This window comes from Ambystoma mexicanum, chromosome 1p (genome assembly GCF_040938575.1).
Source record: "Ambystoma mexicanum isolate Mex_15411 chromosome 1p, UKY_AmexF1_1, whole genome shotgun sequence".
Lineage (NCBI taxonomy): Eukaryota > Metazoa > Chordata > Amphibia > Caudata > Ambystomatidae > Ambystoma > Ambystoma mexicanum.
The window spans coordinates 332288546-332307868 of NC_090921.1; the positions used below are offsets into that span (position 1 = coordinate 332288546).

The following is a 19323-nucleotide window of genomic DNA, read 5'->3' on the forward strand; positions in this document are numbered from 1 at the left end:
CATGAATATTGTTTATTTCAAACGTAAGTGTTTTTATACAAGCCAGTTGCTATTTATTTTGTGTGTATTATTAACCTTGAAACAATTGTATGCGCAAAGGCAGAAAACAAGCATTTGACAAAGCCAACCGTTTTAACTTTTGTGTTTAGTGAAAATCTTTCTTTGTTGCTATTGTAGGCATTGAGAGCACATGCCAATGTACCCTTATGATTTGCCTAGTGTTACAACTGCATCTCCAAGTTACCATCCTTTGCAATGTTTTGTCAGGGTATGCTCATATACTCACAACATATTATATTGCCATCAAACAGTAAGGTGCTTGCATCATTCCCAGGCACTCCAACAAGTTGCTAGCATTTGCCAGCAGACAACAGCAAGTCACACAATGTATTGGGTATTTAAATATATTTGCCTAATACCAGCATCATATAATAATAATTTGGTTCTTTTTTAGAGCTTTGTCTGTAATGATCAGTGTTATTACCCACTGATGGTACTTGATTCATCGCCCGCAGAAGGATGAAGGATCAAGTTGGCCCAACCATGGTTTTAAACTTGTTGATTGGTATTGTCCTATTCCTGAAAGGAGCATTTTGCACATGATCTATCCGTCTGGCGTGCAACTATTTGCCAAAAGTTGTCATTGTATGTCAAGGTTCTCATACCATTAGGCAGCTATTGCCATCACATGCCAAGGTAGCCATGCCATTTTCTAGATATTGTATCCTATACTCAGGCACTCTCACTATATTTCATGCATTTCTTTTGTGTGAATTAGTTTAAGGAAAATCTTACACAAATAACTTCCTTGTAAGGTAGCTTTTGGCATTAAATGCTAATGCACTCAGACCATTAGGCAGGTATTGTTCTAATAGGTGCTGTGAACTGACATTATATGGTGTGAGAGGTTAGAAATGAGGAGACAGACACCAAGTTGTTCCGTTTTCAACATCAGACACCTTTATTAAAATAAAAGGGTTGAATAAAGGCCTTTTCGGTCCCTATCCTAAAGAGAGCTTCCCTGCCTAGGAAACTAAAACTAAAGATCAGTCTGTGTCTCGTCGTTAAAATTATACTAATCGTCCTAGATTCCAAAAGGTATCTGACCCTCACACTATAAAAGGTGTGTTGTAAGTGTAAGTGTTTCTGTTTTGATTAAATAAAAATGTGGAAAAATCGAATAGTAAAATCCAACAAATAGTCTCTGAATCCAGGGTCTGGTTCCCCTTCCCCAAGATTATTTCAGGTTGAATAGCAAGAGTGTTTCTCTCGTACCATGTGCCTTTGAGAGTAGATGAAATGTCTCTTTCGTACAATATTTTTTTCAGGATGGCAATACATGTCTTTTCTCGTTTCATAAAGTTTTAGATCTCCTGCTGTACTCTCTAGCCTGGTATCACTTCCATAAAGTATTTTCCTTTCATATGATATGTTGGATTTGCCTGGTGTACTCCTCTGCCAAGAATCCCCCTTCTGGGTCTTGCAGATTTCCTGGTGTACTCTCCTGTCAGGTATCTTTTCCAAAAAATGACAAAACTGCCTGATGTTTTCCCAAAAGGACTTCTTACAATGTTCTCTGTACTGTCTGGGTCTTGCAGATCCCCTGGTATACTCTCTAGCCAGGGATCTTTCTCGCCAAAAATTACTGCCTGATGGTTTCTTTCACCAGAACCTTACCCAATGTTCTTTTTCCTTATTAGTATATTGGAATTGATATTAATATTTCATAAGCAGAGGCTCTCTGTGTTGTGAGGGCAGCATCGGAAGTTGGTACGAACGTGCAACACGCCCCCCCAATTTTTTTGCAAACACCACCGTCCATCGCTGTGATAAGATCTAAGACATATCTGTTTTGCATCGTCATCAGGCGCAATGCTCGGAGCTCTATTTTTATGATGTTGAATCCTTCTTCAGTTTCGTTGGCCAGCTGGATAAGCTCCCAGCGTGTTCTCTGCAGCCATTTTGCGTTTGCCGTTGCTTGAACGCCTGGTGCTAGAAATGATGCGAAGAATGTTTCTGCAGATGAGAAAAGCTTATACTGTTGTGCGATTTTAGCAAGGAGTTCTGACGATTTGGACGAAATATAATTGGATCTTTTGCTGCGTGACAACATGGTTTTCAAGGTTTCTTCTGACAATAGTTTGTATGCTGGGGGCTCCGTGATTGTCTCATCGGGCGCTGTCGATGGTTCAGCCGATTGCCCTACTGCCGATGTGTCAGTCGATTGGCCTGCTGTCGATGTGTCAGCCGAAGGCCTTGCTGTAAACTGGACGTGGCTCTCTGGTATCACCATTAGTGCTGAGTGAAGTGTGGCTAGGGCACAAGTGCCCCTCCAGGATGCTGGGAGATGCAGGTAAGCTTGTTTGCCACAGATCCAGTATATGTCCATTAATGCAGCAGTGCCTTTTTTCATAACTGGCATGATTACAGTCTTATTGCACTGCCGCACGGTTCCCATGTTCACCTTCCCTTCTCCATGGAAGCAAAGTTTGTGCGGTATTTCCTTTTGAATCTTTATGGGCCTCTCCACGGGTGTGACCCATGTCAGCTTGGTGATATGCTGTGACCAGATGGGGATGCACGTTTCTTTTGCCCATTCGTATGTTTCATCTGGCAGTCCTCGAAGCCCCTCAGCTTTGCATTCAATCGTTTCATCATGCCACTTGTCATCTGCATATCTTGTCCCTTTTATAATGAAAAATGGCTCCTGGAGGCAGATTACTCCTTGTCGTCTGCTGGTGCAAGTTTGTTCGTTCTCCAATTTTTCCATAGTGACTGTGTGTGATTGGAATGTCTTTTTTATTCTACACAGCATCAGATGAATCAAACATTGGGCCTCAGACAAGGGTACTTCCTGTGGGATTAACATTTTTGGGGTTCCAGTTGCGTGAGGAATAAGTGAGCACACGTAACAACTTTTATTACTTGCTTGCTTTGCTGCGGCGCTCATGTCTGAATACCATTTGTTTGATTGGTCAGGGTGTCGGGGGTCCTCTATTTCATCTAACCCCAGGTTATGATAAATATCGTATCTGTTTTTTCCCACCCCCCTTTTTCTCCTTCTGTTTTTTAATTGGGTACCAACTCGTGGATATTGCAGCGGGAATATTCTAGACCATGCTTCATCTATGTTGTTCATGGTGACGTGTGTATTCAGTAGTGGTTTCTGGTGCAGTGTGTGTACGCATGCTTGTATTTCTGAAGTTAGTCAACCAATAGTAATCATCATTTATATTCCATCCAAGCTCTATTTCCTTGGCCACAGTATTATTCAACAATGGAATAGCAGTTTTGTTTACGTGCAATTGTTCAAGGGGCAACGTTATATTTTTATTATTCAATTCAATGTTATAAGTGTCCTTCAAAATAGCCGTTGCTTCAATCCATATTAGTTTAGACCCTGGTTTTGTCATACCAGTTCCGCTCCCCCCTTTGTTCATTTCATTTGTCACATATAAAACAACATTATACCAAATAAGATAAAACATCATTATTGCAAATAGTATGGCAGCATATTTTATAACACATTCCAAATTATTTAATCTACTGGCCCTAGTGGCACCCCTATTTCTATCTAACATTTCAGCTTGCTCAGCCATTTCGTCGCATTGCCTCATGTTGACCCTATGTGGGCGAGACAAATTCGTTAAGTCATATGAAAAGAAACATAATTGCAATTGTTCATTCTTTTTCATTTCTTTACTCAGTTAGGCATTTAACAATTCCTTTTCATTTCATCATGGAAATAATGAGGAAAAATAGAAAAAACAACACGATTTATATGAAAAGAAAAGAAAGAGAGAGAGAGACAAAATATGTAAAAACCTTTGCTTTTCCCCTATACTTTCCCTGTCTAAGTTGCAATTTTCATCATGTCAACCTGTGCCAGTGATGGCATCCACACAGTCGGTTTCATTTTGGGGAGGTGCAACACTGTGTGCCCTTTTCACGTCTGAGAGGTGCACCCAGTACTTTAACCCCTTAACTTTAACTGCAGTTGGGGTGCCGTACACCACTGTGTACGGACCTTGGAATCTTGGTGAATTCCACCTTCTTACAAAATTTCTGACAAGAATCTGCTCCCCTGGCATTAAAGCCCCCTCCGGGCTGTCTGCTGTCGGCATGGAGGTGTCTGTTGCTACATCTTCAGTAAATGGTGAAACAATTTGTTTTGCTATGCTGCGTACTGTGCGCGTTAACTGTGTTAGGTATTCCTTAAACTCTTCTCCCAGCACTGTGGCAGCACTGTGGCAGCCCTGTGCGCATCAGACGCCCTCCTAACAGGGGAGAGCGGTGTGTGCATTCTCCTTCCGGTCACGATTTCGTGCGGGCTTAAATGATGATCCTTGCATGGTTGATTTCTGAGTTGGAACAGTGCTAGGGGCAGACAATATACCCAATTTCTTTTCAACGTGCTGCATCATTTCGATAAATTGCTTTTGAGCAGCCCGTTGATCCTCTCCAAAACTCCATTGGCCATTGGATGATAAATCGAACATAGTTTGTGTTTCACCACCAGAAGGGAGGTCACTTCCTTGAAGAGGTCATTCGCAAAGTACTTGCTGTTGTCTGAACGGATCACGTCACAGATTCCCCACGCGAGAATACTTCTCGCACAAGGAACTTGGCAGCACATTTTGCATCAGGATGGGGACAGGGGCCCGCTTCTACCCACTGTGAAAAAGGGCATACCACCACAATCAAGTATCTTGCTCCATTACATCTTTCTCCCATATCGGCGTAATCGATATGTAGTTCTCTAAATGGACCTGTAGGGCGTGGCAAAGCGCCATGCAGAGTTCGTAATGTCATTCCTGAATTGTAAGTTTGGCATGTAGTACATTCAATCACAAATTTAGACAAGTGTTCGTGTAGATTAGGAACAAACCAATCCTCTTGAATATCTGAGGCAATGTGTTGTTTTGCAACGTGAGCTGGGAAATGCAGTTGTTGGAATGCTACTTCTAATAATTCTACGGGCATCACTACCTTGCCTGTCGTTTCCTGTCTCCAAATGAGATCTGTGGCTGATTGCTTACACCCTCGTTTGCCCCACAACTCCTGCTCTTCCGGTGGGGCCCTTCTCTGGAGTTCTATCAACTGTGTTATGGGCGTGTTATTGTATGCTTCTGCTGGTTGTTCTGCTATGGTTGTTTTTACAATGTACTCTGATGTTGGTGTCTTATTGAAATACGAGGCCTCCTTCGCTGCCGCGTCGGCTGCCGCGTTCCCCAATGAGACGGCGTCTGTGTTATTGGTATGGGCTTGGCATTTAACCACCGCTACTACCGATGGTTCTGCTAAAGCTTCTATTAGTTCATTAAGCAATGTGGCATGTTGTACATGGGACCCGTCTGCTCTTCTGAACCCTCTTCTTCGCCAACGTGCTAGCCCTGAGTGAACTGTGGTGGTGACATAAGATGAGTCTGAATATATTGTCACGACACAATCTTTGGCTGTGTGTAACACGCTGATTAGTGCAGTCAGTTCGGCTGCTTGTGCAGAGTAGTGTGAGGGGAGGCGTTTTTGAACAATCACTTCGTATGTGTCTTCTTCCATGCGCAATACCGCCATCCCCACATGTTTCTCTCCTGTCTCTGAGTTTATGGATGCTGACCCGTCTATAAAATTAATTTCTCATTCTGTAAGGGCGTTTTCGCTTGCTTTGGGAATGTCCTCGCCCACTCCCTCATATGTGCTACAGTCGTGTTCCTGTAAATCCTCAGTTGTGCATGGCTCTGTAAAGAATGTGGCTGGGTTCACTGTCTTGCATCTGACCACATGTACATTTGGACTTGATATTATTATTTCATAAGCAGAGGCTCTCTGTGTTGTGAGGGTAGATGTTGATCTTTCCAAGATAGCAAATAACGAGTGTTCCGCATACAGCGCCACTGAACATCCCATTACGATTGTGGCACTTTTCTCAATCGTGAAGGCCGCTGCCATGAGGGCCTGTTCGCAAGCGAAATGTCCCTGCATTACTGGGTCTATTAGCGATGTCTTTTGTGTCAATACTGCTGTCATTAATGTTCCATTGCTGTGTGAAAACAGGAAAAATTCCCTTTCATAATCTGGATTTGCAAGGACTGGGGCGTCTGAAATAAGGTATTTTAATCGAGAGAATTGGGCAATTGTCTCCTGTGTCCATTTTATTGGGGCTCTGTTCTTTTGTGCTTCTTTCAGTGCTTGTAGCATTGGCCGTGTGTATGCTTCGTAATCGAGGATCCACGCTCGGCAATAGTTACATATGCCAAGAAATTTCTGCATGTCCTTCACCGTTTTTGGTAAAATAATGTGTCGAATGGCCGCTGCTCTGTCTGGTAGTATTCTTTTTCCATCTTTAGATATTTGCTGGCCAAGATACACAACGTCAGCAAGGCAGTATTGTAACTTTCCTTTGTCCACGTTGTATCCCTTGGCAGCCAATACGTTAAGCAGTGTTATCGAGTCTTCTCTACAATCTTCTTCTGTTTTGCTGCAGACGGGTAAATCGTCTATGTACTGAATAATGGTGCTCCCTACATCTATGTTGCCAATGTCTTCTCGTAGTACTCTGTTAAAAATGCTTGGGCTCTCGCAATACCCCTGTGGGAGTCTGCAATGTTCATATCTGCTGTGTCTTAATGTAAAAGCTGTAAGGTACTGCGACTCTGGTGCGAGTGGCACAGAGAAAAAGGCATTTTTCAGATCAATGACAGTGAAGCAAGTTGCCTCTTTTGGTATACTACACAATATTGATGATGGGTTAGGCACTAAAGGGAACTCTTTTTGAATGACGTCATTGAGTGGGCGGAGGTCCTGGACCATTCTCCACGCCCCTACTTTCGCTTTTTTAATCGGAAAAATCGCTGTTACATGGAGAAGTTGATGGCACTAAGATACCTTGGCTTAGGAGTGCATTCACTGTTTCTCTAATACCTTCCTCTGCTTCTTTAGGTATTGGGTATTGTTTCACTCTGGGTGGGAGAGCACCTGGTTTCAGTTTTATCTTCATGGGAGTCACCTCATGCAACAATCCAACATCGTGTGGCCCTGTAGTCCAAATTTCAGGTGCTACCCTGCCATGTCTTCCTCAAATATTGTCAGTGGGGCCTTTATGTTAGCCATGAGTGGGTTGTGTATTTCGCTGTATTGGATCATAATGTCACATGGTATGCTTATCTCCATTATTATTTCTCCATCCCCCTCGTAATCAGTAAACAATTCTTCATCAGTTATATCTTTTAGCATTATGTTTGGCTCTATGCATAGCACACTTCTCCACTCGCGTCCCTGCGCGTCCAGGCCTATGACCACAATGAGTTTTTAGAAACTTGAACTGCCTCAATGTCTATAGATATAATTGTGCCTTGCACTACATCTGTTGGTGTGATTGGGCTGAATATGAAGTCTGATGGTATTCTCCACTCTTTTTGTGTTATTTCAGGCACTACTCGGGCTAATACCTGTATTCCATAGACGAACATGTCCATGTCAATGGGGATCCCTCTTACTGCAACTTCCTTTGTAACCGTGCTTATTATCAAGAGTGCTTGTACGGGGCATACCCCTGGCGTCGAGCACACTATCCCTCTTTCAGTAAAGGCTATGGTCATGTTTAACTTACTGAGCAAGTCTCGTCCCATCAAATTGATTGGCGCGTCTTCGTAATACAATAAGGGTGCGCGCACTGTTTTCCCCCCCTACTGTTACATCAAGATCTTTTGTATAAGGAACTTTTAAAATAGCCCCAGAAAACCCCTGCGTCTCCAAATTTCTTCCCGAGAGCTGAAACCGCCCTTCTGTGAGACATGATTTTTCTGCTCCAGAGTCTACCATAAAGATAAACTGCTTGTTTCCTATCTCTGCCGCCACTAGTGGTTCCTCATTTGCACTATGTGTGGTGGCAAGGACTGGACACGCAAGTGCTCCCTGCGGGCTGTCCTAGTCTTAGTTTCTTTGCTGACCTGGCACTGAAAAAACATTGTCACCTACGACCGTTACGCCACGGAATGGGGCAGGAGCACCGTTTGCGGCCACTGCAAAAGGGTTATTGTTTATGTTCCCTACTGGGTTTTGTCTCGCCATGGGCTGTAGTGCGTTTTGCTGTTGTGGCTGCTGCTGCTGTTGCTGCTGTTGTGGGGCTGGCTGTCTTTGTTGCATTTGGGGGTCATAGCAGTACTGATCTTGTTGTCCTGTTGTCGTCCCCCACCCCATTGGAGCTCCACAAGGACTACCTGGGTGTGGGCAGCCCCACCCGTGTTCATTGTTCATGGGCTGCTGCTGTTGTTGCTGAAAATACCCTAATGGTCGCATTCTACAATAATCTCGTGAATAATGTCCCCCATCTTCCACAATTCCAACACGACCCCTGTTGTCCTCCCCCTGGTCCTTGCCCACCATACCCTCTGTTTCCTATTCCTCCGTATCCTCCCCTCTGCCCGCGGTACCCACCTCTTCCTTGGGCCGGCCTGTTCTGCCACTGATCCTGGGCATGGCTGTTCTTCTCCGTTCCACTGTCCTTGGTCCTCTCCAACCCACTGTGCTGCAATCCCAACAGGCCTTCCTCCCGCGTTTTCCTCTCCTTCTTTTCCTCTGTCTGCGGTTACATTGGCAGCCATGGCAGCGACCTTCACTAATTTCGTCTGTACTAATTTTGCTTCGTCGGCCAGCCTCTTTTGCGTGACCTCCTTTTCCTTCTCTTTGATCCTCCTCCAGTGGCGTACAATTATGCTCTGAATTTCAGGCCACCCTTTGGAAACAGGCTTCGATCCCAGCTATTTTGTCCAAGGCGTTCTGCACCTCTTTCGGCAACCCCTTTTTAATGATAAAATAAAATAAAGCTGTTGATTGATTCCATGCCGTACCAGTTTCGCTTCTCCATAAGTCTTGCACTCGCAAAATGAATTGCGCAGGATCCTCGTTCTGCTCCATCGTGCACTGCATCACTGCATGTAAATCCAGAACGTCCGGAAATGCACGCCTCAGTGCATCCCACACTTGTGCTCGAACATTGTTGAATGGTGATCCGTTGTGGCGATCACAGCTCATTGTTACTCCCGGGAACCCTGCTCTTTCCCAGTTTGTATCTGCTTGGTCCCCGATTGCTGATACTAATAAACATTTTACATCACCTATAGCTAACGGCACGCCTGCCGTGTTCTTCTCAAATACATGTTTCCACTTACCTGCTCCTCCCGTCACCAGGGGGAGGAGTTTTAACAGGTTGGTTTTGTCCATTTGGGCCCACGGAATATAGTTTGGCCTACCTGCTCCTTTATGTATCAGTGGCATTTGTAGTTTCTGTTTCTTTCCTGTTTTGCTCGTTCTCCCTTTTTTCGGTTTACTTACCAGTATGTTTCCTGTCCTCCCTGTTCGTTGTCTTAATCTACCTTGCCATAATGGTGGCGATGGTGCGTCTGGGTAACAACAATTTGGCAGTGGGGAACCTTCTGCGGCAGCTGCCTCTTCGTATTCATCTAAATTATCCCATACTTCTTCTATCTCTGACTCAAGCTCGTTATTATCCTCCCAGTTTTCCTTGGGTTCACTTCCTCGTCTTTCACCCTGATCTCCACTTTGTTGACTCTCCGGTGTATCTGGGTGTATAATTCTCACTGGTTTGTTACTCAATTGGAACAGGAACTGTCCTGACTGCCACTCTTGTTCTTGTCTTTGCTGCGATGACGTCCCTTGCAATGCTATAGATTGCCCTGATACCGAGGCTGCTGGGGTTGCATTGTTTGCTGCCCCTATCGGGGGCGTGAGATCTGCCAGTGACAGCGGGGGTACCTCCCCTCCCCCTGGCAGCATTTGCCCTTTGTCACATAGAGCTCTTAACCGCGTTATTTCCATTTGTGCGTGTGCTAACTGGCGGTTCAAATCACCTGTTAGATGGGCTATGTCCACAGGAGGCGCACTCGTGAGCCCATACAGGCCTCCTTTGTCATATGGTGGAGGTTCAGAGGCTGTTGCCCCGCCCTGAGCAGTGGCGGTGGGTGGTATATACATGGGTTCACTAAACCCTACCGCTGGCCTAGTCATTAAGGGATAGATTTTTGTTACTTCGTTTTTGGTTGTCGTTGCCCCTTTGGTGTTCCGCCTACTTCTTCAGGTTTTTTCTGCTTTTCTATCATTCGGCTTGTACCTACCTCTGCCGTGGGGGTAACTTCTTCAAACATTCGCCATAAATCTAATACTTCTCTCCCGTTCCCTTTGTAACCGTTTCCCTTTGTATCGTGCTAGTAAATGTGTTGATACTAGTTCCAACACTCTTTTGTCAAATGACCCTCCTTCTGGCCAAATTGGTGCAACCCAGTCTCCTTTTATCTCAGTGATCCATTGATCGTGATACTTCTGTATCCTGTCGCTATATAGTGGAAGGTGCTGGCAAATATGTGCCAGTGGTGTTACTCCCCCAATGGCAATGTTTCTTTTCCTTTCTTGTGTGTTCTGGTACCCTTGAGTCCCTTCCCACCTCTCACTTGGTATGTCAGTTACAATATGTGAAAATACGTTCTTTATCAAAGCTTGCAATTATGGTATGTCACATTAGCTGTTCTTTCTGAGAGGGTCACCTGGTCACCTCTCACAATTTATTTCTTTGCCTATTATTCATTAATCACAAGTTACTTGTACTGAAATACTTTGGCGTGTTCAACAAGACATATACACAAAGCAGACCGGCAAACATATAATCATGCAACATACACATGCACTATCTGCGCGTGTTTGTTCTTTCCCTATTCCCGTTACTGTCCCTGGTTTTTCTTCTTTCCTATCCTATCTACTATTTCACATTCACTCCCCACCCCTTTCACCTTTATTATATCTCAAGATTTCTTACCTTCACGGAAAAAGAATATTCTAAAAAACTACTCGAGATCCCTACTATTTTTCTCTTTATCTTTATTCTGCACTTGGTCGGACAAATGCTATGCGGCGCCGCCTTCTACCCCGTAGGGGCTAGGATACCACTTCTCTTCTTCTCACTTCTTACAACACCTAATGGCCATATAAAGGATAGATCAGAAAAGCCTCACCGTCACTCACGCAGACCCTATTCTTAACTACCTTCTCTTTGTTGCTCGTTCCCTTCTTCCTGTATTTCCCCTTACCTTTCTTTGGGGTCTTTGCAACCGGGACTCCACTGTTCAGTCAGGTACTCCGAGGGTCGCCGCTCACGGCCGGACCTCGCTCAGGTCCGTCCCCCAACCAAGCCGTGGCGTGCCTTGTCGAGCAGCTTTTTTGATCGGGTATTTGTCAACCGGGAACCCTTGACCCTTTCTTCCTGGTTTGCAGAGTCTGGTCAACCGCCGAGGCGATGGTTTTGCTGGGGGCGCCCTGGATCTCGCTGCTGGGCGATGCAGGCCTCGAGGCAACTCTCTAAATCACGTCGCGGGGGTCACCAAAAATGTAGGTGCCTTTCCCTGTCTTACTAGGTGTGAGAGAAAATAAAATAACCGACACTACCCCTTGTCGGGGAAGGAGGCACTGAGACCCGGCTGCAAGAGTTCAAAGGATGGTTTATTTCTCCAGCTAGGAAATAACCCAAAAAAAAACCCGTACCTCTTCATTTACATCACACTTTTTTATATATCAATTAAAGTAGCTCTAACAAAAAATGCTAAATGGACCCGATTGGACAGGCGGTGTGGTGCTGTAGGTGTGGGTGGCATCTCTTCCTTCTGGTTGGCTGAGTGGCTGATGAGATGATGGACGTCAAATATCTTGTGCTCCACGCAGGTCAGGGTCCGGTCACTGTGGTCACTACCTAAGCTAATATGTTACACACTAAATAACAAATTATCTAAAGCATTTTGTGCTACTTTTCACATTTCTACATAAATCACACACAATGATTGTTGTCAGTACAATTGGGTCATTCGTGGCTTTAATTGGAGGCCTTGACCTTATTGTGCATGTAAAAGAATCAAGCTATGTTTCACATCTCTCCTAAGTTTCAAACCTATTATTAAAAACATATATTGTAATAAAAATGCTTAAGGTTAGTAGTGAGTGTGTTGGGTGGGTTTTGCACCACAGGCAGGGGTCTGGTACTTGAAAGAAATACCTTACTGGGAGCGCAGGGTCAGGATGGCAATACGTTGTTCTAATGGGCGTGGGTGGCTTGCACGTTTATGAGGACGGATCGAACAGAAGTGCTTAGCTCATCCTGGTTCACATGCCTGTTCTCAGGCGAGCAGTGATCTCAGAGGAAGAAAACTGTATCATCTTGGTTGCTGCAACTTTCTCTGGTTTCTGCATGAGAATGGAAGCGCAGAGCTTTCCTTCGCAGGGGGAGTGCAAGGGTGGGGGCCAGCCAGCTGCCTGCGCGCCTTGTGTGTGTCTCTGTCCTTGGCTGCTGCGGTGGAAGGGGAGCTGAGCATTGATGTACTATCGCAGTGAGGCCCGTTTATCCAAGATGGAGTCGAAAGGGGGCACAAAAGATGGATGCCCCGTGTCCTGCTCAGTAGTCCCATCTATGTAGCAGTCAACCGTGGTTAACTTTACATAAGGGCAAGGGGTAATTCCACTACCGGAGGCACGTGGTCCAAGCCTTGTACTGAGGAGCATACGACGCGAGGGGGCCTGAGGACCCCTCGCTCCCATACAGGGGTAACAGGAGAGACACACGGGGCATGAGCAGGGGGTGGGGGGCAAAAGCAGGGAGACACGGGGCATGACCGGTGGGTGTGGGGTAACAGGAGATAGATACAGGGCATGAGAGGGTGGTGGGGGCAACAGCTTGGAGACACGGGGCATGAGCGGGAGTGGGGGGAACACGAGGGGGACATGGGGCATGAGAGGGTGGTGGGGGGCAACAGCAGGGAGACACGGGGCATGAGCGGGGGTGGGGGGAGCACGAGGGAGACACAGGGCATGACCGGCGGGTGGGGGGTAACAGGAGAGAGACATGGGGCATGAGTGGGGGTGAGGGGCAACAGCAGGGAGACACAGGGCATGAGAGGGTGGTGGGGGGTAAGGGTAACAGGAGATAGATACTGGGCATGAGAGGGAGGTGGGGGGCAACAGCAGGGAGACACGGGGCATGAGCGGGGGTGGGGGGAACACGAGGGAGACACGGGGCATGAGAGGGGGTGGGGGGTAACAGGTGAGAGACACGGGGCATGAGCAGGGGGTCGGGGGCAACAGCAGGGAGACACGGGGCATGAGCGGGGGGTGGGGGCAACAGCAGGGAGACACGGGGCATGACCGGGGTGTGGGGGGGCAACAGCAGGGAGACACGGGGCATGAGCGGGGGGGTGGGGGGTACACGAGGGAGACAAGGGGAATGAATGGGGGGTGGGGGTAACAGGAGAGAGACACGGGGCATGAGCGGGGGGTGAGGGGCAACAGCAGGGAGACACGGGACATGAGCGGGGGGCAACAGGAGAAAGACGGGGCATGAGCGCGGGGGTGGGAGGTAACAGGAGAGACACGAGGCATGAGCAGGGAGTGGGGGGCAACAGCAGGGAGAAACGGGGCATGACCGGGGGGTGGGGGCAACAGGAGAGAGACACGGAGCATGAGCGGGGGGGCAACAGCATGGAGACACGGGGCAAGAGCGGGGGGTGGGGGGCAACAGCAGGGAGATACGGGGCATGACCAGGGGGTGGGGGTAACAGGAGAGAGACACGGGTCATGAGCGGAGGGTGGGGGTCAACAGGAGGGAGACACAGGGCATGAGAGGGGGTGGGGGGTAACAGGAGAGAGACACAGGGCATGAGCGGGGTGTGGGGGGCAACAGCAGGGAGACACATGGCATGAGCGGGGGTTGTAGGGGAACAGGGGAGACACACAGGGGGTGGGGGGCAAGAGGAGAGAGACACGGGCCATGAGAGGGGGTGGGGGTAACAGGAGAGAGACACGGGGCATGAACGGGGGGTGGGGGGCAACAGCAGGGAGACTCTGGGCCTGACTGGGGGGGTAACAGGAGAGAGACATGGAGCATGAGCGGGGTGGGGGGCAACAGCAGGGAGACACGGGGCATGACCGGGGGATGGGGGGCAACAGGAGAGAGACAGGGGGCATGAGAGGGGGTGGGGGTAACAGGAGAGAGACACGGGGCAATAGAGGGGGGTGGGGGCAACAGCAGGGAGACACGGGGCATGAGCGGGGGGTGGGGGGAACAGAAGGGAGGCAGGGGGCATGAGAGGGGGGTGGGGATAACAGGAGAGATACATGGGGCATGAGCAGGGGGTCGGGGGCAACAGCAGGGAGACACGGGGCATGAGCAGGGGGTGGGGGGTAACAGGGGAGAGACACGGGGCATGAGCAGCGGGTGGGGTGCAACAGCAGGGAGACAGGGGGCATGACTGGGGGGTGGGGGGGCAACAGCAGGGAGACACGGGGCATGACCGGGGAGTGGGGGGCAACATGAGAGAGACAAGGGGCATGAGCGGGGGTTGGGGGGCAACAGCAGGGAGACAGGGGGCATGACCGGGGGGTGGGGGGGTAACAGGAGAGAGACACAGGGCATGAGCGGGGGGTGGGGGGCAACAGCAGGGAGACACAGGGCATGAGCAGGGGGTGGGGGCAACAGGAGAGAGACACTGGGCATGAGCGGGGGGTGGGGGGAACAGGAGAGAGACACGGGGAATGAATGGGGGGTGGGGGTAACAGGAGAGAGACACGGGGCATGAGCGGGGGGTGAGGGGCAACAGCAGGGAGACACGGGACATGAGCGGGGGGCAACAGGAGAAAGACGGGGCATGAGCGCGGGGGTGGGAGGTAACAGGAGAGACACGAGGCATGAGCAGGGAGTGGGGGGCAACAGCAGGGAGAAACGGGGCATGACCGGGGGGTGGGGGCAACAGGAGAGAGACACGGAGCATGAGCGGGGGGGCAACAGCATGGAGACACGGGGCAAGAGCGGGGGGTGGGGGGCAACAGCAGGGAGATACGGGGCATGACCAGGGGGTGGGGGTAACAGGAGAGAGACACGGGTCATGAGCGGAGGGTGGGGGTCAACAGGAGGGAGACACAGGGCATGAGAGGGGGTGGGGGGTAACAGGAGAGAGACACAGGGCATCAGCGGGGTGTGGGGGGCAACAGCAGGGAGACACATGGCATGAGCGGGGGTTGTAGGGGAACAGGGGAGACACACAGGGGGTGGGGGGCAAGAGGAGAGAGACACGGGGCATGAGAGGGGGTGGGGGTAACAGGAGAGAGACACGGGGCATGAACGGGGGGTGGGGGGCAACAGCAGGGAGACTCTGGGCCTGACTGGGGGGGTAACAGGAGAGAGACATGGAGCATGAGCGGGGTGGGGGGCAACAGCAGGGAGACACGGGGCATGACCGGGGGATGGGGGGCAACAGGAGAGAGACAGGGGGCATGAGAGGGGGGTGGGGGTAACAGGAGAGAGACACGGGGCAATAGAGGGGGGTGGGGGCAACAGCAGGGAGACACGGGGCATGAGCGGGGGGTGGGGGGAACAGAAGGGAGGCAGGGGGCATGAGAGGGGGGTGGGGATAACAGGAGAGATACATGGGGCATGAGCAGGGGGTCGGGGGCAACAGCAGGGAGACACGGGGCATGACCGGGGGGTGGGGGCAACAGCAGGGAGACACGGGGCATGACCGGGGGGTGGGGGCAAAAGCAGGGAGACACGGGGCATGAGCAGGGGGTGGGGGGTAACAGGGGAGAGACACGGGGCATGAGCAGCGGGTGGGGTGCAACAGCAGGGAGACAGGGGGCATGACTGGGGGGTGGGGGGGCAACAGCAGGGAGACACGGGGCATGACCGGGGAGTGGGGGGCAACATGAGAGAGACAAGGGGCATGAGCGGGGGTTGGGGGGCAACAGCAGGGAGACAGGGGGCATGACCGGGGGGTGGGGGGGTAACAGGAGAGAGACACAGGGCATGAGCGGGGGGTGGGGGGCAACAGCAGGGAGACACAGGGCATGAGCAGGGGGTGGGGGCAACAGGAGAGAGACACTGGGCATGAGCGGGGGGTGGGGGGAACAGGAGAGAGACACGGGACATGAATGTGGGGTGGGGGGCAACAGCAGGGTGACACGGGGCATGACCGTGCGTGGGGGGTAACAGGAGAGACACACGGGGCAAGAGCGGGGGGTGGGGGAGCAACAGGAGAGAGACACGGGGGATGAGAGGGGGGTTGGGGGTAACAGGAGAGAGACACAGGGCATGAGCGGGGGGTGGGGGGCAACAGCAGGGAGACATGGGGCATGACTGGGGGTGGGGGGTAACAGGAGAGAGACACGGGGCATGAGCGGGTGTGAGGGGGCAACAGCAGGGAGACACGGGGCACGAACGGGGGGTGGGGGGAAACAGGAGAGAGACATGGGGCATGAGAGGGGGGTGGGGGGGTAACAGGAGAGAGACACGGGGCATGAGAGGGGGTTGGGGGGCAACAGCAGGGAGACACGGAGCATGAGCGGGGGGTGGGGGGAACACAAGGGAGACACGGGGCATGAGAGGGTGGTGGGGGATAACAGGAGAGAGACACGGGCATGAGCGGGGGTGGGGGGCAACAGCAGGGAGACACGGGGCATGAGAGGGAGGTGGGGGGTAACAGGAGAGAGACAGAGGGCATGAGAGGGGGGTGGGTGGGTAACAGGAGAGAGACACGGGGCATGAGACAGGGTTTGGGGGCAACAGCAGGGAGACACGGGGCATGAGCGGGGGGTGGGGGGAACAGGGGAGACACGAGGCATGAGCGGGGGTGGGGGGAACAGGAGAGAGACACGGGGCATGAGCGGGAGGTGGGGGGGTAACAGCAGGGAGAAACGGGGCATGACTGGGGGCAGGGGGCAACAGGAGAGAGACACAGGGCATGAGAGGGGGTGGGGGTAACAGGAGAGAGACACGGGGCATGAGCGGGGGTGTGGGGGGCAACAGCAGGGAGACACGGGGCATGACCGGGGGGTGGGGTGTAACAGGAGAGAGAGAAACAGGGCATAAGCGGGGGGTGGGGGGCAACAGGAGAGAGACACGGGGCATGAGCGGGGGGTGGGGGGAACAGGAGAGAGACACGGGGCATGAGCGGGGGGTGGGGGGCAACAGCAGGGAGACACGGGGCATGAGCGGGGGGCAACAGCAGGAAGACACGGGCATGAGCAGGGGGTGGGGGGTAACAGGGGTGAGACACAGGGAATGAGCGGGGGTGGGGGGCAACAGCATGGAGACACGGGCATGACCGGGGGGTGGGGGGCAACAGGAGAGAGACTGTCAGGGTCCGGCTTGACTGAATTCCACAGGAGCTGATGCTGGCCCCACAGACCCTCACCAGGAGTTCACCTCTCAACCCTTAAGTATAATCTGAGCTGAAAACCCCAAGAAAGGGAAAGGGGAATTTGGAGAAAATAACAACGGAGACACTGCAGCCCTGCAACCTTCTGGTAGGCTCTGGTATCTGTAGTAAACAAATACACCTGGTTACTTATATGATAATATAAACTTCTTTTCTAAAATTATTCTAAACAAACTCTAAACTCTTTACCTCTTAAACCTCAGTAAAAGACTTAGAGGCTAATTATCTGTGTGGAATATCTTGTAAATAATATCTTGCTTAGTGCATATAGTTCAAGCCACTCAAGTCTCTTTAGAATCCTAAAGTGATGACCCTTGCAAACACCTTACAGACTTAGATATTCTTCTTGCTTTAAAGTTCCTTTCACTCTATGTAGTTTTTAATGCTTTTATAAAATGCAGTCTTTCTCTGAAGTATTGAATTCCATTTGCATAAGTTACATTAAATAGATACTCTTTAACTTTCTGGAATGCTGCTTTCCTTCTGCTTGTGAATTGTTTCCTTATTTACACATAAAAACGTATAGTTTCTTTCTTGATAAGCGTATGCGTTAAACACGTGAAATCAGAAGACGTGAAGAATTGTCCTCGCGTTTAAAATACACACGCGCATCTTAACAAAACACGCACGTGTGAAAAAATACGTAAACGGGATAAAAATAACACGCTAGTTAAAATGGACTCGCGCTCTATCGCTACCAAACACACGCAGAGAAACGAAACGTTATTCATGTAAAATAGTTCACGTGTTAAAAACAACTCGCGCTTAATTAAAATGGACTTGCGCTCTATCGCAACCCAACACGCGCTTTCTTATGAAACGTCTCTCACGTTAAAAATGTACACGCGCTAAAATTCACTCGCGCAATTCATCTGGGCACGTGCTCTATCGCTCTGAATACTCGCACGCTTCCAAAAACACGTAAACGACGACACGCGAGCTTGCGCACACATTAAACAGTCTTGAAGTACATTACACGCAGTTAATAAACTTTTGTCAGGGTCCGGCTTGACTGAATTCCACAGGAGCTGATGCTGGCCCCACAGACCCTCACCAGGAGTTCACCTCTCAACCCTTAAATATAAGCTGAGCTGAAAACCCCAAGAAAGGGAAAGGGGAATTTGGAGAAAATAACAACAGAGACACTGCAGCCCTGCAACCGTCTGGTAGGCTCTGGTATCTGTGGTAAACAAATAGACCTGGTTACTTATATGATAAGATAAACTTCTTTTCTAAAATTATTCTAAATAAACTCTGAACTCTTTACCTCTTAAACCTCAGTAAAAGACTTAGAGGCTAGTAAACTGTGTGGAATATCTTGTAAATAATTTCTTGTGTAGTGCATATAGTTCAAGCCACTCAAGTCTCTTTAGAATCCTAAAGTGGTGGCCCTTGCAAACACCTTTCAGAACTATATATTCTTCTTGCTTCAAATTTCTTTTAACTCTATGTAGTTTATAATGCTTTTATAAAATGCAGTCTTTCTCTGAAGTATTGAATTCCATTTGCATAAATTACATTAAATAAATATTCTTTAACTTTCTGGAATGCTGTTTTTCCTTCTGCGTGTGACTTGTTTCCTTATTTACACAAAGAACGTATAGTTTCTTCCTTGATAAGCGTGTGCGTTAAACACGTGAAATCAGAAGACGTGAAGAATTGTCCTCGCGTTTAAAATACACACGCGATTCTTTTCCAAAACCGCGTGTGTGAAAAAATACGTAAACGCGATAAAAATAACATGCGCTAGTTAAAATGGACTCGCGCTCTATCGCTACCGCACTCACGCGGAGAAACGAAACGCAATTCACGTAAAATTGTTCACGCGTTAAAAACAACTCGTGCTTAATCAAAATGGACTTGCGCTCTATCGCAAACCAACACGCGCTTTCTCATGAAACGTCTTTCACGTTAAAAATGTACACGCGCCAAAATTCACTCGCGCATTTCATTTTGGCACGCGCTCTACCGCAAACCAACACGCGCTTTCTCATGAAACGTCTTTCACGTTAAAAATGTACATGCGCTAAAATTCACTCACGCATTTCATTTGGGCACGCGA

The 19323-nt window shown here is 49.5% G+C and overlaps 1 protein-coding gene across 1 annotated transcript in view; it reads left to right on the plus strand.

Annotated features, from left to right (window-relative positions):
- The window catches only part of SPMAP2 (sperm microtubule associated protein 2), a 171752-nt gene that overhangs the window by 19887 nt on the left and 132542 nt on the right, over positions 1 to 19323 (plus strand). The window lies entirely within an intron of this gene.